A 24,829-nucleotide genomic window follows, 5' to 3' on the forward strand; every position below is an offset into this window, starting at 1 on the left:
AAAAATGAGAGTAATATTCATCAGGAAATGGTAACAGATTTTGTATAAAAAAAGATGAATTTTACCCTAGAAAATCATGAATTTTCATCAGTTTTTGATTAATATTCATCAGGTTCACATTTTTAAGCATTTTTTTGTAATTTTACTCGAAAAAGCGGTAATATTCAACCTACCAAATTTTCAATATTCTGAAATTCAACTTTTTTCTGTGAAACTGTACACCAGGTCAAGGATTTATTTGTTAACCTATGATTATAATATTTAATAAAATTGTACATACATTTGAGCTTAGCAAGTTCCAAGTCGAATACATTTTTTATTATTGACAAAAACCAATATTAGTTTCCACCAAAACAATTTTTCTAGCATAAATCAGAGTTTTTTTTTTCAAATTTACCAGAAACTTGTTTTACTGAAAATGCCTCCAAATCTGAAGATTTTTTTTCCTAATTCTGTTCCAAAAACATTTAAAACCTACGAATTGGAAAACCATTTCAACTGTTCTTAGTATAAAATTGTCCATAGAATCCAATAATTTAGTTACTTTAAACACTTTCCTACCAAGTTTAATATAGTAAACATATTCTCCAGAGACAATAACGACACGTTTCGCCAAATAGGCAGAATATTTTAATTATCTAGTTGTTTTATTGGTCCAATCTTCAATCGCTGCTGGATAGAGCGTCCAATTTCCCGTCCCGGGAAAAAAATTCCCGGGAATTCCCGGGATTTCCCGAAAAAAAATATTTCCCGTTTCCCGGGAAATTTGTAAATTTCCCGGGAATTCCCGAAATACAAGCAGAAGTATACATTTTCCTACCTTTTCGGCACCAATGTTTTGAAATTATACAAAAAATAATAATTGGAGATTTGATTTTTTTTATTTCCATTTACTGTTCATATTAACTAATCAGCTTGTCTGTAAATCTCATGCCAAGGTTTAATTCAGATAATATTTATTTCTGAAGCATTCACCACTAAGAATATTGTTTGCTTATATGTTGAACAACAAAACTTACGCTGTTATGGAATGAATATAAACTATTTTATTTTTGACAACCTTTTTCAATGTTTTTTTGTAATATCATTTGAAAATAAGATATTTACATCTTCCGGCCAAGATCAACATTGAGATTTGTTTGACTTTTTTTTACCTTGAACATGTTGGATGGAAATTGAACTGATATAATTAAATTTTTAAAAAAGGTTTGTGTAAGAAAAATTTATTTCTAAGTATTCGAGAAATTACAGATTGAACTAATAAATTTATGAAGCACGTGAGCTACCAAGGACGTAAGAGGGTCATATATGAAAAAATATTGTTGAATTTCAACCACTTTTAAATGTTCAAAATTATTTTAATCTAATTGATTTATTAGGCTGAATACCATATGACTAAAGTCATATCATAAAGCCATGAAAAACCATTAAAAACAACTTCGTATCAAATTTTCAAGTTAAAAAATAGTGTTTCAAGTTAAAAAGCGCTAGAAATTAGATTTTTAAGGTGAATTCAATGATTATTTATTTATTCACAAGTTGAATTTTTTGTTTTATTTTTATTTTTATTTTAACTGCATGGTCACTGAGACAAATTTAAAAGCAGTTTTATGGTTGTGGAGCATAGATTTTCACTGTCCAAAAACTTTGATTTAATAAAATCCTTCTCATCAAAAATACTAATAATATTTTCTTTCACTTGGGACGATTTGAAAGATTTCAAAATAAGAAAGTTTATATTTTTTCTCAATGTTGCATGATTTTTTACAAGCAGTCAAGCCATTAATTCATCCTCACACTCATTTTGACCATTAAAGTTGCTGTTCTATACAATTTCGTTGCAAAAAAAATAATCAGAAACAAGATTAGAATAATTTTCGTTAAATTTCAAATTTCCCGGGAATTCCCGGGATTTCCCGGGAAATATGTTGAAAATTTCCCGTTTCCCGGGAATTTTGTAACCCCGGGAAATTGGACGCTCTACTGCTGGATTAACAATTAGAAATGTTTATAATAACTAAAATAAGACTATTTAATTTGTATGAAACCAAAAAGAGTTAAAATTTCACTATTTCTCATCCCGTTGTAACGTAACGGAGAAATTGATGTGGCAAATGAAAATTTCGACTAAAAAAATTGTTTTTCATAGTCACTACTTGTAGAAAATTCAATTTCCTATCCAAATCTGTATTGATATTTAAGTTTAGGACAGGTTTTGATATCATACGAGACATATTTCGAGAACCACGTTAAAGGGGTTACATATATGTAGAAAATCACAAAATTTCATTTTACAGAAAATTTATTAAATTCAGTACAAAGATGATTTTCAATCACTCATGATAATTTCACGATAATATTACATGATTAAACTGAGTTAGAGACGATTTTAGGCTCAACATTTTGCCCTGCGCAAAACGGACTGTCAAACTGTCTGGACGTTTTTCTCTAAACACCGAGTTGATTTACGGGTGCCACGATATCTCGAGATGGGATGGACCAAATTGGCTAAAATTCGGAGTGAAGACTCTCAAGACTTATCCCGTGTGCAGGACGGAGCCCGATTTTGAAATGTTGCTTTATAAAAAATAATACAAAAATCTAAAACTGACGATTGTTTATGGGACCATCCATAAACCACGTGGACACTTTTTTGGGAATCTGTTACCCCCCCCCCTCTCGTGGATAATTGTCCATACAAAAAAAAACTTTTTTGTATGGATCGTGGACAATCGCCATACCCCCCCCCCCCCCCTCAAGTGTCCACGTGGTTTATGGATGGTCCCTATATGAAAAACACAAAAAAATATTTTTATCTTTTTATAAAATAAGTTTTTTGAAAATCGGCCTTCGTCATGCACACAGGACCGGTTTTACGAGTCTTCATAAAAATTTTGAGCCGATTTGGTTAAGGCAGTGTTGAGATATTGTGGCACCTGTTTTTTGAAACTACTAACTTCAAATAGCTATATCTTGGCAATGATACAACCAAATGTCTTAAAATTTGTTTTGATAATTGATGAAAATGTATAGTTTAATGGTAGGCACACGTTAATTTGTTACACAATATTTTTTTCATCTGTTTTTTTTTTTTGCATTTTAACCTTGGAAAAGTACACAAATCTGGCAACCCTCCTCCAAGGATAAGTGTCGAGATAAAAGCCGTGATAACATTCGTCTCTCCCACTCTCATTCAAGATCTTGAAGAGTGAGAGAGCTTTTCCCTCAGACACTCTCCCGAAACAGAGAGACAGTGAGAGCGAAAAGAGGCTCGTTGCAAAATCACCACACGTGTCCCGCACGAATACACACGCACACACACAAACTCGTTTGTAAAGCTCAGCGTTTCGAGCTCATCAAGTGGCAGCCAGTCCGTTTTTCCCGTCGGTGGACTCCGAGGTGTGGAGTTTGTGGAAAATCAACTTTCAGTTTCGCGGTGGCACTCGCGGGAAAACAAGCACACCAGAGAGAGCGGGAAAAAAGTTGGAGCCCGGTTCGCGCAATTCGGGGAAATTCCTTGAGGAGGAGAAGAAGGAAATCATCACTAGACGACCAGGATTTTCCAGGTTATTCCTTTTTGCTTTCTGTGGGGGGAAAGTTCCGTGGAAAGTGTGTTTTATTGGGCAGCATTCGTGGAAAAGCAATTTCTTCTTTTTTTCTGTTGGGAAAAGTGTCCCCAGGTTTGGGTTTCGTGGAGTGTCCTGAAAAGTTCCAACCGTTGAAGCAAGGCGTGTACGGAATGTAAATTGATATCACAGATAAAGGTGGCAGGCTGGCTTGTGTGGGTGGCCTCTAGGGTGGAAATTTTCGGATACTTTCCCACCTGGGGCAGTCAGTCAGTCTCGGCAGCGGCCAGGCAGGCTGGTCAGTTGTGAGCGAGTATTTCCCAGGTGTGAAGGAAATTAAAAGGTTGTAAAACGACATGCCGATATGGCAGCAAGAGAAAATCTGTCGTCACCTTTATTAGGGTGGTCCTGAGTGTGTGTGAAAGTGTGTAATCAGCAACTGTTCAACTGTGTCAACCAGTGAAAGATTAGCGAAACCGTTCAACCAAGTGGCAGGTTAGAGAGGAAAACACCCCCGGAAAAGCCAGGAAAAGTTACATTTTCCCGTGCAGAAGAAGCAAAAGGAAAATCAACGCCAATGTGTGTGCAGCATAGTCGCGTCGTCGTCGTCGTCGAGGTGCTCCAATCAAGTGTGAGCTAGTGTGGGTGGCAGGATCTTCTTCTATTACAACACAAGCACACTCGTAAAACGAACCACCACCCCCTCACCCAGCGTCCACGTTTGCTCCACGTGTTTCGGGATGCTGTAGGGGAGCAGATTGGGAATTCCTTGTCTGCTTCGTCTGCTTCGTAGCGTAGCGCATCAGTCAGGGTGCATCGACGACAAGGACTGTTACACGCGCCAGGGCCAGGACGTCATGGCCGCTAGGGAGGTGAACTAGAGAGTGGAGATCCTTCGACATTCAACACCCCCCTCCTCGTGTTCGGCGTCATCGTCATCGCTGTGACCCGCCCGGGACCGACTGGAGATAAAATCAATGTAAGTTATCATTCGTCGTCGATGGAAGCGTCGAGTCTACGTCATTAGCAGGCAATACGACTTGGGAGGAAGGAAGGTCGCCGTTATCGGATGGCAATTTATTGTGCCGGCAAGTTGCGCTTCGCAAATGGCTATTGAATAATGATGAGTTTGGTTCGGTGGAACGGTGTCGCTTTCGCGAAAGGAAGATGAAAAGGCAGTTTATTGGCTGGTTTTTTAGTATGAACTTTGAAGAAACAACAGCCTTATTTGGGAGAATTTGATAAGTTATAGGAATGCAGCATGCGACCATGTGATTTTCCAACGAATTATTTTACACAAAAACTGGTTCAAACACTAAATGACATTTGATTAACATTGGTCTCTGACTACGAATCTAGCGTTCATTTTACGATTTAGAGTATTTTAGGTCGACAATTAAATGTAGGACAACACATTTATATTTTCTTGATTCGAAAGTATTTTTTTTTTCAAAAGCCTACAGATAAATGAGTCTAGGCCAAATTTTGTTATGATTTCCACATTTCCTTCTCAAGTTTTTAATGTAAAATCATATTTGCAATCGAAAAGTACTTCACAGATTTTTGGATAAAATGCACCGTTTTCAAGATATACTAACTTAAATTTTGATATTGACTGAAAAATTCTCGCCTTTCAATTTTTTTAAATAGTATCTGTATTCTATTCGAGAAGTTCAGAAAATTTCCAAAAAAATAATTACTAACAGACATTGAAGGTTGGACCTATGGTTGCTGAAATACAGCGAAACAAAGAAAAAGAAAAAAGAAAGTTGAAGATCTTTAGATTTTAAGCGAAAAAATAAAAAATATAAAAAATTAAATTACAAGCCATGGTTTTAACATTTTAATGAAAAAAGTGTTTTAAAATGCATTTTACACCTGCCTAGTTGATTTGCAATCATTATAGTTTTCAAAATATCAGAGTATCAGAGTAAAAGTTTCCAAAGGCCGGTTGGCACTGCTTTAAGTTCTAATATTTTAGGGGTGGGAAATAAGGTTTTGCATGGACTAGGGGAACAGCATCTAATTCCAGCGTGCCTCTAATGTTGGCAGATCAGAACTTGGACATTCAATTAAAGCTAATTAAAAGCGTTTTCATTTGAAATCGAGTGATAAATAGCTCAATAAGAAGTGAGAAAGCAAGTTTCTATCAAAAGTTTTGCAAAATTAAATGGAGTTAGGAGCGAGTACTTAACCTGCCAAACATACGAGAATTTCCCCTATATGGAAAAAAGTGGACAAATTTTGTTTGGAGGTTGGTTTGTCAATTTCTGAGATATGTAAGTAGAAATATTATGTATTTTATCCATTTTGCCTTCCTCACTGAGGTAAGGCTATAATCCTGCTCTAAAAATGAACTTTCTATTAAAAGCTCCTAGACCCACCTTCATGTATACATATCTACTCAGAATCGAAAACTGAAAAAATGTATGTGTGTGTGTATGTGTGTGTGTATGTGTGTGTGTATGTGTGTGTGTATGTGTGTGTGTATGTGTGTGTGTATGTATGTATGTGACCAAAATTCTCACTGAGTTTTCTCAGCACTGGCTGAACCGATTTTGATCGAACCAGTTGCATTCGACTTGGTTTAGGGTCCCATACATCGCTATTGAATTGTTTGAAGTTTCGATAAGTAGTTCAAAAGTTATGCATAAAAATGTGTTTTCACAAATACCCGGATCTCAATTAAATGCATGTAAACGATGTCCGGATCCATCATCCGACCCATCGTTGATTAGGTAATTGAAAAGCCTTTCCAATGAGTCCAAGACATTGAAGATCTGGCAACTCTGTCTCGAGTTATGACCACTTAAGTGATATTTATGTACTTTTTTGAAGCCGGATCTCACTTAAATGTATGTAAACTATGTCTGGATCCATCATCCGACCCATCGTTGGTTAGGTAATTAAAAGGCCTTTCCAATGAGTCCAAGACATTGAAGATCTGGCAACCCTGTCTCGAGTTATGACCACTTAAGTGATATTTATGTACTTTTTTGAAGCCGGATCTCACTTAAATGTATGTAAACTATGTCCGGATCCATCATCCGACCCACTGTTGGTAAGGTAATTGAAAGGCCTTTCCAATGAGTACAAAACATTGAAGATCTGGCAACCCTGTCTCGAGTTATGACCACTTAAGTGATATTTATGTACTTTTTTGAAGCCGGATCTCACTTAAATGTAGGTAAACTATGTCCGGATCCACCATCCGACCCATTGTTAGTTAGGTTATCCAAATATCTTTCTAACGAGTGTAAAACATTGAACATCTGGCAACCCTGTCTCGAGATAGGGCCCTTAAGTGATATTGATGTACTTTTTTGAAGCCGAATCTCACTTAAATGTAGGTAAACTATGTCCGGATCCACCATCCGACCCATTGTTAGTTAGGTTATCAAAATATCTTTCTAACGAGTCTAAAACATTGAAGATCTGGCAACCCTGTCTCGAGTTATGACCACTTAAGTGATATTTATGTACTTTATTGAAGCCGGATCTCATTAAATGTATGTAAACTATGTCTGGATCCACCATCCGACCCATCGTTGGTTAGGTAATTGAAAGGTGTTTCCAATGAGTCCAAAACATTGAAGATCTGGCAACCCTGTCTCGAGTTATGACCACTTAAGTGGTATTCATGTACATTTTTGAAGCCGGATCTCACTTAAATGTATGTAAAGTATGTCCGGATCCATCATCCGATCCATCGTTGGTTAGGTAATTGAAAGGCCTTTCCAAAGAGTCCAAAATATTGAAGATCTGGCAACCCTGTCTCGAGTTATGACCACATAAGTTATACATTGTGTTCTTTTTTTCTGGATCTAAAAAAATGATGAAACCACTCATATACCCATTTTTGGTAAAAAGTGAGGAAGGCATCAACCACAAAGGTGGATTAAGTTAGTTTTTATTATCAAAAATTGAAATTGAAAACATGCCATGGGGGAAATGGCTTGTGGGGTAATTTGGACATACACTCAACCCCCGGTGGTTGGTCACTTTTTCGTTTGACACTTTTTTAGTTTGTACCCCGTTGGTTATTCAAAGTTAAACTAAAAAGTGACGAACTGTCACTTTTTACATAGCGCTCACGCACACTTTCAAAACAAACGTTTGGTACTCAAGACTCTTATGTTGATATCATAAAATCATTGTTTGAACCTTTGATAAAATATTGTGAGCGAAAAAAATACTTAAAAAAATAAACCAATTACTAAGCCATGTTGAAGGATAAAAACATGCTCAAAAAATCTTATGTTAAACTAGTTACGGAAATTGCTTTCCTTATAATTGATCGACGCCACCAACATCATCAGCAAAACCGATAACAGTTATCCAAACTGCGAACAAAGCATAACTTCGTTTACCTCGCCGCGATTAAAGCAAGTTGCTCGATTAATGCTCAATAAGCAAAACCTCAGTACCTCATGTGTGAGGCTCTGGGGGACTTTTCGATTACAATAAAATCAGAACGTTTTGGACAGTCTAACTAACCACATCGGCTTTATTAATTTCGTGAAATCTCCCCTTCGATCATGGACGTTTTATAACTAACTTATTCTTCAACATGTGTCCAAATTATCTCACAAAAGGTGTCCATATTACCCCCCAAGGAATTACCAAATTACCCCACAAGGCATGTCCAAAGTACCCCATAGGGGAGTTTGTATTACCCTCACAAAATAGTGTGGGGGTAATTTGGATACCTTTTAATTTTTGCGATAAAAATGGGGTTTTATCAAAATTTATCGAAATGAATTACATTTTTCGATCGAATATAATCTCTATTATCCTCTGGTGTCATCCACATTCATTTAAAATATCCATACAGCCCGTGGCAGAGCAATTTCTTTAGGGTGTTCAAATTAACCCTCACTCCCCTATTTACGTACCTATTTTGTAGTGCTATGTTTTAAGGACAAAACATGTTATAACCCATACACGAGAAATGGATTAATGGACATAAGATAGCATCCAAGCTAGAGCTTTTTACTTGCGGATATAATTTTTTTTTATTTTAGTGACATTTTTAGTACTCCAAATCGGTTTTTAATCTGTTTCCAGATCATAAACCCTGAAAACGAATTATTCGAGCCTTCCCTTCACAGCAAACTTGAACGATTCCCGTTTCTGACGTTGTCACCGCGAAATCTATCGTGCAGCCAACATTTCCGAAAACCAATCGTAAAATTGCAATCCAATTGCTTTTGCTCATTCCGGAAGCACTTTTCCGACCCCATTTCCCCGGAAATCAGTCAATCCTGCAAAATAACTGTCGCGTCGCGCATACGACGTCTGCTGACGTTTGGCACCAGGGAATTCGGATTCGAGTGTAATTTTGCCAGCCCAACCATGTGATTTTTCGAGGTGGCGGCTAGGGTTGAGGTTAGGTTGTGAGGGGTGGGGGCGTAATGGCAATAAAATTCGTCACGCTGCACTTACGTGCCCATGCTGAGACCCTGCCGTGGGGATTTGGGAGGGCTGTCAGTTAAAACCACAACCACCGGAGTGATTTGTGAGGTGAATATTGACATTTTACGATAATTCACTGAACGAGCTGGTAATGTAGTTCTTTCTTCTGAGGAGCAAGATGGACGTGGGTTGGGCGGAACAACAAGCCATTGATGGCTGTTTCTTTCTACATGAGAGGCAAAATTCAATTTCGATTTATGTTCACCAACAGAAGTGACGTTTTATGGCCTGAATGAACATATTTTCGAAATTACGTATTGCTGGAGTACATATAACGTATAAAGTTCGGATATGAAGTTTGCATTGAAAACCATGAGGAATATTTTAAATCTTTTGAATTCGTTCTATTTCTTAAATTTGATAGCATTTCCAAAAATCTTCAATAATTAAAAAAAAACCATAATTTTATTCATTTGTGGTTTATGAATGTTCCCTTCTCTGGATTTGAATATCAGAAGATTCAATCAACTGATAAGAAATTTTAGCAGGAGTGTTACATTACAAATTACAAAATACATGATCAACATTTGTTTCATACTATATCAAGCAAAAGTTTATGAATCAATTCATAAACAAAATTTCATTTTGTTAAAATTTGTATGGTGTTTATTATTTTATGACTCAACATCACAATAATATATTCAATATTTTTTGTTGATTAGAGAGCAACCCAATTACCTCCTGGTGCTCGAACTTCAAAGGCGTATTGTTCGCGAACAAATTGCGGACCTGTCAGGATGAAGAATACTTTTCGTTCGCAAAAGTTTTTCCCTACATCGCAGAATTCCCACGAGAAAGTAATTGGAAATTGTTTCAAGGTTTTTCTTAAGGCCGTTTTGCCGCAGTTTGTTTCATTTCTCAACGATGATTCATTTTGAAAGCAAATATTCACAAGGTTTTTTAGAACAATGCGTTTTCCTAAATAAATTTGCCAAGGACGAGGTCGGTGGAGACGCCTGATACTTGAAATAATGGAATGTTTAAAAATCGAAATTTATTTCCTCAAAGGCAATTTAAATCAAACAAATATTTCAGCACCACCAGCATGCAATACGATCGCGATTGGGCACGAAATTAAATTATGAACGCATGCAATCTCCTTCGTTTGGCGGTGCACACGTGTGTAGGCTGATGCGTGCCCGGCAACCGGATAAAGCTGGAACGTGACCCATAAACTGGGCCACGAGCCAGGCAAGCAAAACGAGAAACTTCCACCCATTTCCTGCTCAACCAGCTGCTGCTCCTGAATGGTATTTTAGCGTCATCAGGAAATCGGTTGGAAATCACTTTCTGTCACGAAAGGCGTTGCAATACACGATACGCAACACCCGCACTCAACGGAGAGAAGGCTTGTGTGGGCAAAGAGTTCATTTCATACAGTGTATCCGTATTGGCAATGTATCGACAGTAACGGTCGAAAGATGTTAAACCCAAAATTCAAAAGAAGTTAAACCCAACATTTTTGTAATTGAAAGACGCAACTTTTGGTACCGTTTTCGTCATTTTCTCATTTCTGCGCGCGGCGCGTCAAAAAACCCAGTTTTTATTTTCAAAAAACAGTATCTCAGAGTATTGGAAACATAACTACACAATTTTTTTGATATGTTTTTTTTTTTTTTTTGGGTCCCGAGACCTTCAAAACAGCATTTTAAGTTTTCTTACGACCTTTTCATAAGTGAAGCTAGATTTTTGAAACTTCTTAATATTTTTCCCAAATATCCAAACTAATCACCTTTCTTTTGCGTCTAGGACAGCTAAAATCGGATGAAATGGCGCGTAGATTTGATTTTTGAAAAAAGTGGGTTTTGCGAAAATCGACGAAAATTGCCATTTTTCGGACCACCCTAACACGGCGTAGGTCACCCTAATGGCCAAACAAAAAAAATTACGGGTCTAATTATTTCAGCCAAGGAATCTCCAGAAAAATTTTGAGCCCGATCGTAGAACTTTTTTTTTTCGAATTATGCTGTTTTCGTGGGGAATTGATGAGTTTTTGGCTTCACTAACTTAGCGGTGAATGTCACTAAATATGTTTGCTAAAATTACTGTCACAGATTTTTTTTTAAGATATAAAAATATTATTATGTGTTTTTTTGTTGCTGATGACAAACACATAAAAAAACGCTTTTAAATGTGATATTTCCCGCTTTTGAGTAATGTTTGAAAGCCTGAAACATAATGATTAAAAATCTAAAATTTTGTCCAAAAATACTTTTACATAATTTCGCCAAAGGCTAACAAAATGCAAAAATCACAATTTTTTTCTTGTTCATCGAAATTATTGATTTGCTGTAAGGCCGTTGCAAATATTATTTTAAGTTTATGTCCCTCGACTCTGACCAAAGTCGAGGAGGGGGGCAAAAAAATAAAAAAGTTTAAACATTGAATTAACGAGCCATGGTTTCAACATTTGAATGAACAAAGTGTTTAAAAATTCATTTTACACCTGCCCAGTTGTTTTGCAATCATTAGTTTCCAAAATACCTAAATATAAATATTTTTGAAAAAATATTTGTTTTATCCCCTGATTTTTCGGACCAATTTGGGGGGGGGGAGAGGTGACATAAACTTTGAAAAATATTTGCAACGGCCTAAGTTGCTATAAATAAAAATATAAAAACTAAATAAGGGATTCAACATTTTAAAAGCATCTATAACAATATTCTTGAAATTAAAACTTTTCCTTACTTAAACTTGATTTGCTTAAAAACACTATTTTTATTTTTTTTAATGTGTACACTCAAACCCCGATGGTTTGACACCAACTGTTGTCAAACGAACGGGGTCACTTTTTAGTTTGACATCCCTTTTACACGGAGTTCACACATACTACTAAACGTTTGTTTTGATAGTGTGCGAAAGTTCCGTGTAAAAAGTGACAGTTCGTCACTTTTTAGTTTGAGTTTGACCAACCACCGGGGTACATACTGAAAAAGTGCCAAACGAAAAAGTGACCAACCATCGGGGGTTGAGTGTATTAGGGAATATAAAATGTCAACATTTCAGAAATTTCTAGAATGTGTTACAAATCTTTGACCGAGTTATGAATTTTCGAATCAATACTAATTTAAAAAACCGAAATATTGGTCGCAAACATTTTTTAATTCCAATTTTCGATATAAAATTGAATTTGCAATCAAAAAGAACTTAAGAGATTTGATAAATTGCATCGTTTTCAAGTTTAAAGCCATTTATAGGTACTTTTTAGATTTTCGCACTCATTAATTTTTCAAAATAAGTGCCCATGTTTACAGGAAAATTTATTAATTCGTGAAATTTTCCGATCTCCCCGCAAACAATATTTATTTTTTCAATCAAAAGTAACATTTCAAAAGGGCCAAACGTTCAATATTATAAACGTTATTATTTTTTCAGTGTAGTCCTTATCCATACCTTAAAACATTGTCGAAGACACCAAATCGATCAAAAAATACCTTCAATAGATACAGATTTTTGAATTTTCATGTATCATTTTTGTATGGACAGCTGCCAAATTTGCATGGCAAATTTTGGCTTCTTTGGACATACCGAAGGCATCAAAAAAGTTTTAGCCGCATTAAAAAATACAAAAAAAAATCGAATGACCGAAATCTCAGAAAATTTAATTTTCAACTGAAGATGTCTCGGAAACTATCGTCCCAAATTTTAATGATAAAAATTAGGATACTTTTTGATGTGTATGTCCCTTGACTCCGGCAAAAAAAAATCAAATCAGATTGTTCGCTCTACAGCATTACCTTGGCGTTCTCGATTGCGAGATTGTTACTCGAAAGTAGATGTCCGAAGGCTTGATTGTTGAGGCAATTACAAACCTTCTACACCTAAGCTTTCATCCATCCCGGGATTTGAACTGACGACCGTTGGACTGTGAGTACAACTGCCTACCAGCGACCCTACCGAGACAGGACACAGAGAGACACCTGGACTGAGCAAACGACCTAACCTCTAGGTTAGACCGGGGCCAACATTTTCTTCCCCGTTCGACGGAAGGCTGAATCAGACCAATCTCGTCTCAAAAATTACACCGGGACCTTCTGGGACCGAACCCAGGCCGACTGGGTGAGAGGTAACCACGCTTACCCCTACACCACGAGTCTCAGTACGGAAAAAAAAATAAAACGTAAAATTGAAATTACAAACAATGTTATTAACTTATGAATGGAAAAGGTTATTCAAATGCACTTTAAATAATTTTTAGTCGACATACACTTTGAAAAATATTCGCAACGGTTTTAAAATACTTTTAAAAAATAATTTGGTAAAAAATATAGAATAAGGAAAGTTATCTAGTTTTGAACCTTTTCAAAATTAAAATATTGAAATTATTTTTATTAAAAAGATCATAAAATTTTACAAATGTTTCATTTTCTTACATTGTGAATCGAGTCAAAAGTTTCCGAGATATCTTCAGTTGATAATTCGGAATCTATGTGAGGGTGTATCTTAGAAACTAATCTAATAAATAAAAAAAAAAAATGAATTCGTTTTTTTTCATGGCTCAAAAGATGTATTATGAGTACTCCAATGAAAATTAAAAAAATCGAAAATTGAAATAAACGTATTTTGGGAATCCAACTTAAAGTAAAATTTGCCGAAGACACCATATCGATCAGAAAATCTCTTTCAAGATACAGAATTCATACATTTATAAACATTCATCATCCCGGAACGAGATTGGCAACCCAGCTCGCCGCTAGTCGAAACCCATCCCCTAGCGGTCAGTGTTTCCAGTGACCAGATTTACAGATTTACAGATTTATGTAGGAAGTCTTACATGTACAAAATCGAAAAGGGATAACTTAAAACTAACTTATAAACTATATAAAGAGCGGATCAATGCAGCTGATGAATGCAATGATTTTTGTCGAAATGCATCAATTATCTTATTGGACATAACATCCAAAGTGTCAACTTCGGCTAATTGATGAAGTTCACTGGTGCTGTACCTGGGAGGAAGTTTTAGAATCATTTCAGAATTTTGTTCTGAATCCTCTGAAGTGTTTTCTTCCTATTTAGCTAACATAAAGCTAATTTTCAAGGGCAGGTAGAAGCATCATTCAATCATATATTTTGAAAGATTTCTTACAGATATTTGCTAAAGCTCTTCGTTCTTACAGATTCAATTGATTTTTTTCTCTAGAAATTTGGCAGAAACCTCTCATTTTTTTTCTCTCAACTGTTCCGTTAAAGCATAATACAAACAAAATCCTTGCTACACCCATACCCACATCCCCACACAATCCCGTCTAGCCGCATAGTTCGGCCGAACTTGGTGCTGGGGCTTGCTTGGACAACACGACGATAATGACGTCTGGCTATTTTTAGTACGCCACTCGAGAAAATGAAACAAGAGCCAAGTGGGTGTCAAATGGGTGGCAGCAGCATGGCCATCCAACGATGAACGAGAACCGCAAAGCCCGGAATGAGTGCTTTTTTTCCTTCCTTTCTGGGTGTTTGTGTGTGTTTGTTGAGCCACGAGTGGAGAACATGTTGGAGATCTTAATCAGGATGGGATTTGCTTATTTTTTATAGCAAAAGAATTGTTATTTCATAAAAAGGATTTGATTTTGTAATCTATTAAACAGTACGCTCATTAATTTTTTTGACGAATTTATACATTTCTCACTGACAGGTGAATTAATCGCAAAACATTTTTTCAACTCCCCTTCGAGCAAACGATTCATCTTGATCCTTATTCGCTCTTTGGCTCTCAGCATCTCTCTCGGCCGGGCCGGGGCATAATTTCGTTGTAAGCCGCAAAAGTGTACGGTACACAGCGTCAGTGTGAGCTTTTTTTGCCGTGACTGTGAATGTAGCAAACTTCCCCCACGGGCAGACTCCCACACGGAAAATGGACGCGAAACAAGAAAAGCAAAACAAGTCTCGGCGTCCGATTACGCGCCGCAAAGTATGCCCAAGAGAGGCAAGAGGGATGTGTGTGAGCTCTGCTGAAACAGGGGACATGAAAAATGATGGCTTATGTCGAATCAATCCGGGGAGGGTCGGCACGTCATACACATCGCAAACTGACGACATTTGCAAGCGTCACGTATTGTCTTTGTGTATCGGTCACTGATTGGTTTTTATTTATGTTTCCTTACATATAATTCTTATTTGTTATCTGTCTTATTTCACAGTATTAAAGACTTGATTGTATTTATAACATCTTATGTTCATACAAATTTTATCGCTTATGACTCAGACTGAGTTCCAAGATTTTAATAAAACATGTTTGAGAGTGGTTTACATAATTCACCGTTAAAAAAGTTGTTAAACCAATACCACTTTAAAAATGTAGTGTTACCTCAATTTAGACTGAAAAAGTGGCATAACACAAGAAAAGTTGAAAAAATTTAATCACTTTTTTTTTCTTGGAAAATAAAGTAAAACGTTACTTTATACACCTGAAGGTGGTTGGTGCCTTCCTCGTATTCATAAAGTAAATACACAGCCTCAAGAAAGTGTAAAAATAACACTTATTTTTATCAAAATATCTGAGATCCGATCTCAAAAAATGTGTATTAAAAACACTAGACTACTTATAACTTTTGATCAGGTTGTCAGATCTTCAATGTTTTGGGCTCGTTAGAAAGGTCTTTTGATTACCAATCCTACGATGGGTCGCATGATAGATCCGGAAAACTTTTCATCAAAATATTTGAGATCCGGTTTCAAAAAAGTGTATCAATAACAATTAAGCGCTCATAACTTTTGATGGGGAAGGTTGGAAAGGTCTTTCGAATCCCTTTCCAAAAATGTATAGCATGACGGGTTTTCTTACAAAAACCACCCTTTTTACAATCTTCCAAAGTTTAGCTTAAATCGTTTTTTTAGCATTACTTTTGAAGTACAATTCTAAACTTCAAAGTATTAACTAGGGTCTTGTGGTACTCCAAGACGGATCAAATGAGACCAAAACAGTCCAAATCGGTTAAGCCAGTCCGGAGATAATCGTGTGCATATTTTTCGGGGCACGGACTCACATCCAGACACACGCACAGACATTTGTTCAGAATTTGATTCTGAATCGATAAGTATACGTGAAGCCTTTTTATACCCTTTTTACAATCTTCCGGACTTTTGTTAAAATCGTTTTTTTAGCATAACTTTTGAAGTACTTAACTAAACTTTATCATTTTCAATAGTGACTTATGGGACCTCAAGACGGATCAAATGAGACCAAAACTGTCCAAATCGGGTCAGCCAGTGCCGAGATAACTCAGTGCAAATTTTTTAGATCAACATCCCACCACACACACAGACATTTGCTCAAAATTTGATTCTGAGTCGAAATGTATACATGAAGGTGGGTCTAGGAGGTCAAATTAAGAATTTAGTTTTTCGAGTGATTTTATAGCCTTTCCTCAGTAAGGTGAGGAAGGCAAAAAGCTGAATTTTTGAAGGTTGAAAATTTTGTTTGTTGAACATCGCCTCTTTGTTGAGTAAACATAAAGTGCAAAAATGTGAAAATTTCACCAGTTTCAGATGTAAAATTACACTTTTTTGACACTCAATTTGTCACCATTCTCAACATCTGAATAGTTGTCTTGCTATCTTAACGCACGTACATTTTGGGCTGAACTCAGATTAGAACGCCATTTTGGGTAGCTTTCAATGTCTCTCCTTTTGACCTTCATAGATCCTGACAATTCGATGTCTATCCTAAGATATTTTATAAAAACCGATTTTGTCGTGCTATCTTGACACACCCTGAAAATTTGCTGTAAGTGCGACGACTTGCCAAAGGGATTTCAGGTCAAAACGCATTTGACACACATACATGCCCGACTTCCGTAAACATTTATAATTAGAACTAGGTACTCCGGCAACCAAATTCAACTATATTTCGGGACAATGCACAAAATGATCAAGCATACAAAACGTGTGTGTTATTGTTTACATTGCGTGCTCTATTTTTGTTTATTCAAGAAGAAACATTAAAACGCGTTTTTACTCGGAACGTCAAAAATCAACGTGCGACAAGATGTAATATAACGCGATAATGCTATCTTAAAGAATTTTGTTTTTTGACGTTTTTAGAAGAATGCGTTTTAATGCTTAACTTCGAAAAACAAAACAAAAATAGAACATGCAATGAAAACAATTGCAAACTCGTTTTGTTAAGCTGACCGTTCTGCGCAACTTTTTGAAATTTGGTAAAATGTGGTTGTCGGAGTCTCGAGAAATAATCAAAATTGTAAACAGTTAACGAGCATGAAAGAGTGACCAAACGGCTTATGACTAGAATTTCCTTTGGGAACTTGTCGGGGTAGGGGTAGGCATGACTGAATGGTTACGCTGTTCGCCTTGTAAGCGGAAGGTTCTGGGTTCGATTCCCATCTGCTCCTATCGAGAAATTATGGAAAGAAGGAGAGCAATTCTCTACGAAATCGGTCTTTTTTCTTCAATTTTAATTTTTGTATTTTTTAATCCGGCTGAAACTTTTTTGGTGCCTTCGGTATGCCCAAAGAAGCCATTTTGCATCATTAGTTTGTCCATATAATTTTCCATACAAATTCGGCAGCTGTCCATACAAAAATGATGTATGAAAATTCAAAAATCTGTATCTTTTGAAGGAATTTTTTGATCGATTTGGTGTCTTCGGCAAAGTTGTAGGTATGGATACGGACTACACTGGAAAAAATAATACACGGTAAAAAAAAATTTGGTGATTTTTTTATTTAACTTTTTATCACTAAAACTTGATTTACAAAAAAACACTATTTTTAATTTTTTTTATTTTTTGATATGTTTTAGAAGACATAAAATGCCAACTTTTCAGAAATTTCCAGGTTGTGCAAAAAATCACTGACCGAGTTATGAATTTTTTAATCAATACTGATTTTTTCAAAAAATCGAAATTTTGGTCGTAAAAATTTTTCAACTTCATTTTTCGATGTAAAATCAAATTTGCAATCAAAAAGTACTTTACTAAAATTTTGATAAAGTGCACCGTTTTCAAGTTATAGCCATATTTAAGTGACTTTTTTGAAAATAGTCGCAGTTTTTCATTTTTTTAAATTAGTGCACATGTTTGCCCAGTTTTGAAAAAAATATTTTTGAAAAGCTGAGAAAATTCTCTATATTTTGCTTATTCGGACTATGTTGATACGACCTTTAGTTGCTGAGATATTGCAATGCAAAGGTTTAAAAACAGGAAAATTGATGTTTTCTAAGTTTCACCCAAACAACCCACCATTTTCTATCGTCAATATCTCAGCAACTAATGGTCCGATTTTCAATGTTAATATATGAAACAATTGTGAAATTTTCCGATCTTTTCGAAAAAAATATTTTTGGAATTTTCAAATCAAGACAAACATTTTAAAAGGGCGTAATATTGAATGTTTGGCCTTTGTGAAATGTTAGATAAATAGTTAGTTATCAAAAAATAAAAAAAATTAAAAATAGTGTTTTTTTGTAAATCAAGTTTTAGTGATAAAAAGTTAAATAAAAAAATCACCAAATTTTTTTTACCGTGTATTATTTTTTTCCAGTGTAGTCCGTATCCATACCTACAACTTTGCCGAAGACACCAAATCGATCAAAAAATTCCTTCAAAAGATACTGATTTTTGAATTTTCATACATCATTTTTGTATGGACAGCTGCCGAATTTGTATGGAAAATTATATGGACAAACTAATGATGCAAAATGGCTTCTTTGGGCATACCGAAGGCACCAAAAAAGTTTCAGTCGGATTAAAAAATACAAAAAAAATCGAATGACCGAAATCCTAGAGAACTGCTCAGGAATTCTGAACACATGAATATGAACGAAAAATTCATTAGCTCTCGACGTTGGGTCAGCAGACAACAATGCTAACCACTAGACCATCGAGGCTTAGTTGACTAGAAGGATTAAGAATGCTATAAGAATCCAAGAAACTTGATTGGAATCTATGAACATAAGAACAGGACGACAATGTTTACTGGTTGCATAATTGTTAGGCGTATATTGAACTTTCAACACGACCAAAATTCACCACAAATGCTTCGTGTACTGAATTGTGGAAAGCTTTTTTGTTTTTGTTGAAGTACTCAATTTTTTTAATCGAGTTTTGGAGATCTGTGAATGTAAAAAATGAGGCATTAAAAACTGCACAAAATGACATCCTGAAGTCAATTTTAAGCAACAGAACCAGTTTGAACGCATAAAAAAAACAACAAGAACTCTATTTAGTTTGAGCTGAATATCTCAAAGCAGCCAACTGGTCGGATTAATTCGTTGGATTTAACTTCAAGTATACTCCAATCAAAAACATCTATAATGCCATAATCAGAAATTCAAAAACAATTTTCCGAGTCGTTTCATTGTTCTCGAACCTATTGGGAATCGAATCCAATCATGCAAATTGCGTCCACTCCAGTAAGCAACACAACAAATACCCTCTCCAATAAGAACCAAACAACCTCAAATGAATTTATCAAATTCATTTGAATGCTCCTTCGACTTCGAATCGCTTCTGGCAATTTGTCACATCATAATTTCTTCTTTTCCACCCGATTTGCTTCGTTGGCCGACCGTTCTCAAACTGTCCAAAGAAAGGTCACCCCTTAATTTCGCCCACCAGCCAGTGCGGCCAGCCCATTTCCCTCTTCATCATCGGAGGATTTGGCGTTTTCGTGCTTGGATCGGCAAATTTTTGGCAGATTTAATCTTCTAATATGTGTTCCGAGCCAATTCCGGTGTGTGTCGAGAGAGAGAGAGAGAGTTTCCGAAATAACCCATCTTACGACCTCATATATGTCGTGTCCCGTGAACCATGTGCTTTTCTCAGCATTTTTCTGGTGCTTTGGTCAGCATGAATAAACCAAAAGTTAGGGGGCCCATACCGGATCAACACAGACCTGCTCACTCACGCCTACGGGTAATTCAACAGGAGACAGATTGTCTCGAAAAACATGGCCATTTATCAGCCGCAGCACCGTTGTATTATTATTTTTTTTGGATGTTGAGTTCGTAAGCTTCACTAGAGTGACAAGAAAGAAATAAAGGTTGAAAAAATCCAGAGATTATGTAATTTCTAGTATTTTCAAGATTGATTCAATTCAAACTCATGTTCTGTTTATGACCTATAAAATTAATGATCACACTTTTCATGTTTCTCATACTGCCCCTATCAATTTGTAAGAAAAAAGGTGGCTTCTGGAGTTTTTGCTTTTTGGGTGTTTTAATACCCCTGAGTCAAGGCGGTTTCAAAAACACCCAACAAGCAAAAACTGGAAATTTGGTTTATTGGACCTTTCAAAAAAAAACCCCCAGACTTAATCTAGACAAATTATCATATCCTCTGTATTTGAATTCCTTTTTTCTTACCACCCTTGTATCAACCGGAAGCATTGCCACCGTTCATATTTGCTTGCTTGTGATAAATTGTATCTTCGAGATTGTTTCCGGTTTAGGAGAGAGCAACCAGCATCATTTTTGATTATGTTTTTCAAGACAGTTTTGTCATGCCCCGGTTTTGCACGCCTCGGTTTTGCACTGCCCCGGTTTTGATTCGTTCAGCTGCCTCGATTAGGCACGGTTCAGTGCTTAACAGAAGCACAGAGCTTATGGGATTTGGGCTATATTGAAGACATAGGCTATAATCAAATGATCGGGATTTTTCATACATTTCGAATGCAATTTTTTTTTTTTGAAAATGCTAAACATTTTTATTTTCTGCGTATTTTTTGAATAAAAAAATATTAAAAATTTTAGTTGTTTACAATATGCGCATCAAAAAATCGGATTTTTTTCATACATTTTCATGGTTATAACATTTTTTTTTTGAAAATATAAAATTTTTCACAAAACTACGCATTTTTGAAAAAAATACTTCAATTATCAAATGATCGTGATTTTGTCATACCATTCGAAAGTAAAATCAATAATTTTAAAAACACAATGTGCATATCAAATGATAGGGATTTTTTTTATACATTTCGAAATCAATAACACAAATGTTGGAAAATTCTAAAAAAAATTACAGAACTGCATATTTCCGAAAAAAAAAACTAAAAATCTCAGTGTTTTACAATATGGGTGCTTCAAAACTTTGTGCCATAACTTTCAAAATTTATAAAAATACTTGATTATTTGGTACGCAAATTGTTAAAACCTGAAATTTTTAGTACTTTTGTGAAAATTTTGATTATTTTCAAAAAATTGTGTTATAACCTTCGAAATGTATGAAATTTGATACCCATATTGTAACAAAACTAAAATTTTGAGTATTTTTCCAAAAACAAGTAGTTTTGTGAAAATTTTGAGTATTTTACATTTTTTTTTGTTATTTTGTTCGAAATATATGAAAACAATGCCGATCATTTGATACCCACATTGTAAACAACTGAAATTTTGAAATTTTATTTCGAAAATACGTAGCTTTGTGAAAATGTTTAGTATTTTTAAAACCATGAAAAAAACCCGATCATTTGATACTCATATGGCATTAACAAACATTGCATTCAGTATGCATTTATAAACATGCCCAAGGTAGAACAGAAGTTTTACAAAATTTGGTCATGGATTTTTTTGTTTTGCGAAAAACAGGGACAGTAGAGGGTTAACTACAGCGAATCCATAACTACTATCTGCATTTTCGTTATATTACATCATTTGTATCGATTCTGGTACTAGATTTTCTGCTTCGATTACAATAAGATTATAAACCAAAACCGACTGTTCAAATCGTCAATATATAAAAATATTCAGAAATTCAGTTCCTTCAATAAATAAAATATACTCATCAATAGTTAAAATAGCTAAAGCTCGCACAATGCTGGCGAACACCCCTTACACGTTTATTGAAGCCAAAATACACAAATAACAAGTGCTTTAGGGTGGCGCCAAGCGTTATAAAAACAACAAGCTTACAAACACCAACACACCCACATCCGCAAAAAAAAAAATCCGGATATGCTGATGTTGTGATTTGGATTAAATAAGTTGTTGTTGTTTTGGTAGTTTTCTCGTGGTCGGAATGAAGAAAGATCGCGCCGAGGAATAGTGAAGGGGAAGATACATTCATTATTTATTATTGCATTCACCAAATCCTGGGACACGTCAAGAGGATTGGATAAAAAAAAATATGCAGAAGCAAGTAGAACGTGTGCGTAGAGCTTTATAAACTAATTAAAAATACTGAAAAATTGGCTTTAAAATACTTAAGCTTTAGGCGTAAAACAGCGCCTTCTTGTTTTTGTTATGAAGAGTTAAAAGTATTATTCGTCTTTTTGTATGAATTTTCTAACTCAAATTTGTTTGCAAATTAAAAAAAAACTTTTTCTATATTTGTGATTCTCGCAATTTTATCTAATCAAAGATTTAAACAAATTGTTAAATCAAACGGAAATTATAAATGTTTTTATTATGGGGCCACCAACGATCCACATAATCCTTGGAAATTTTTCTCGCATGAATGAATCAAAACTGCCTTTATTGGTCGGCCTCTTTTTTTGCGCTAGCGGATTCTTTCTTTTTATTTGTCTGATCCGTGACCTTTTATCAATATTGATTTTTTCTGCTCTCCTGGCTTACAACAAAAAAAAGTATAACTCTACAGCGCTATTCATCCAAAGTGATGATCCAGAACATTTATTTGAATCTATACAGCCGAGGTGGAACTATTTGCGCAACGAATTGTGAAAAATCGGGCTTTTTTCTGCCCTCTATGGTTATACGATGCTATTTATGTTTGATGCAGGTAAATTGTGTGGAAACTATGTTTTTTTGAGAGTTTGATAAATAAACGAGCTTTCATGCACCATGATGCATTAATGATGGTGTGAAACTAGGCTTGCTATTTTGTACAGTTTTTTCATCATTTTACAAATTGAAATGAACATGTAAAATATTGCGATAAATGATTCACTTTTTCAATTATTGCTTATATGTTCTAAAAGTTATTTGTCAGATTTTAAAAATTGTTTAGAATAAAGCATATTTTTTAAGCAGACATTCAATTGACATCATTTCAAATACAACTCCACCTTCAGACAAACTAAACAAATTTGCAAAAATGATTGTGAATTGTAAATCATAGTTCATCATTCAGAAAAAAGGAAAAATATCAAAAATGCTAAAATCAAACGTGAGAATTATTATTTATCAATTAGTTAAATTGGTGCTGTTGGATGTGATATCAAAAGTCTTAAACAAAACTCGACAGAAGAGGGTTAACAAGAACTGCTGATCATTTTCTTGTGATAATACTACCTTATATGAGCTGCTCATTGAAACACTAGTGCGATAAGCACCCAACTTTATTCGTGCAACAAAGTGCAATAAATTTGCGCCCAAGTCGGTTCCCTACCAGATTCAATAGAACACAATGTAGTGCGAATGTTTCTGGTCTTAAGTGTGGGCCACACATCGCTTTCCGTGTTAGGGAAAAAGATCCTGAAATTAACCTATCACCCATTCTAGAAACCCATTTTAATTTGAATAAATGTTTAAATATTTAACAATGACAGTCATATAATTTTGCAAAAAAAAACTAATCACCTTTCAACTCTGTAGAACAACTATTTTTTTCAAGTTTCTTTGTTTTGGTTAATAATATTTTTAGGAAACATTATCGTAAACATATGGTGTGATTTTCATTTAATAATGCTAAATTACGCAAGATACAACTTCACCAAGTTTGAAATAAGAAAAGCTCCGTCTTAAGTCTAAAACAACTTTCATGGAGACGCATGATCTTCGAAGTTAGATTTCGACAAAAACAGCACCGCTCAAGAGGAAAAGGTTATCAATTCTGAACAACAACAGCGAATAAAGTAACTTCAGAACCTCAGAACCATCAGTATTAGATCTCCACGTAAAAAAATAGGATGAAACATACTTTGAAGTTTAACCCCTTTCATTTTTGAACTTGAAAAAAAAGGGGTGTTTTTTAATCATTTGCAGCCCCCCCTCCCCCCCCCCTTCAAAATTTGTTCGAAAAATCAGGGGGCGAATTTTTTTTTCCTAAAAACTTCAAAATTTCAAAAGTTAAATCAACAGAAAACAATCTAAAATGATTTTTTCTGCATTGATAATCATATTTTGCATGTTTGGGTTGGATTAAAAATATTAGATTGTTTATGAAATTCCAATGCACAGCACCGTAGAAACTTTTTTTTTTTGCAAAAAATAAAATTTTCGTCAATTTTGGAAACTAATGATTGCATAACAACTGGACAGGTGTATAATGCATTTCAAAACACTTTTTTCATTTAAATGTTAAAACCGTAGCTCGTTGAGCGAGTTGTGGCGCTATAACCATGGCATATAGTGTCCTGGGCATTTGTGAAAATACAATGTCCCATCCCAGAGGGACGCGGAGCACCAAAACTTCTTAGCATGGTGGCTTCCAACGATTTATTGCTTAAACAAACAGGAACGTGAGCCGGGGATCCCCACGATTCTTCCTCCACTGTAGATTCAGAAATGTATTGTTGTTTGGACATTCGTGCTCAAACTCAATTCACTTCAATGAATCATCTTTGCGGTAAACTTTACGCAGTTGGCCTGGCCGCTTTAACGTTTGTGATGTTTCAATGCAATCTAATGCAATGGGGCACTGCAATTGTTAATAATGTCAAGAGGATGCTAGGCGTTAATCAACCTAAGGCATTTTCCAGGATGCCCTCGAAAGACTGGCTGCGCTAGGGTTATTTTAGATTAGATTAGATTAGATTAGATTAGATTAGAAATGTTAAAACCGTAGCTTGTAAGTTCAATTTTCATTTTTTTATGTTTTTGCACCCCTCCTCGACTTTTGTCAGAGGCTCTATAACTTTGTAGAACATTGTTAC

General features: G+C 35.3%; 1 protein-coding gene across 2 annotated transcripts in view; it reads left to right on the forward strand.

The window, feature by feature from the left end:
• Positions 1 to 3,409: 3,409 nt before the first annotated feature.
• Positions 3,410 to 24,829, forward strand: part of LOC120432188 (Kv channel-interacting protein 1) — a 92,850-nt gene continuing 71,430 nt past the window's right edge. For both annotated transcript variants that reach the window (XR_008212411.1, XM_039597327.2), the window contains exon 1: positions 3,410 to 4,545. The gene's annotated coding sequence lies outside the window, so the exon portion shown is untranslated. The remainder of the gene's footprint in view (positions 4,546 to 24,829) is intronic.

Source organism: Culex pipiens, chromosome 3 (genome assembly GCF_016801865.2).
Source record: "Culex pipiens pallens isolate TS chromosome 3, TS_CPP_V2, whole genome shotgun sequence".
Classification (NCBI taxonomy): domain Eukaryota; kingdom Metazoa; phylum Arthropoda; class Insecta; order Diptera; family Culicidae; genus Culex; species Culex pipiens.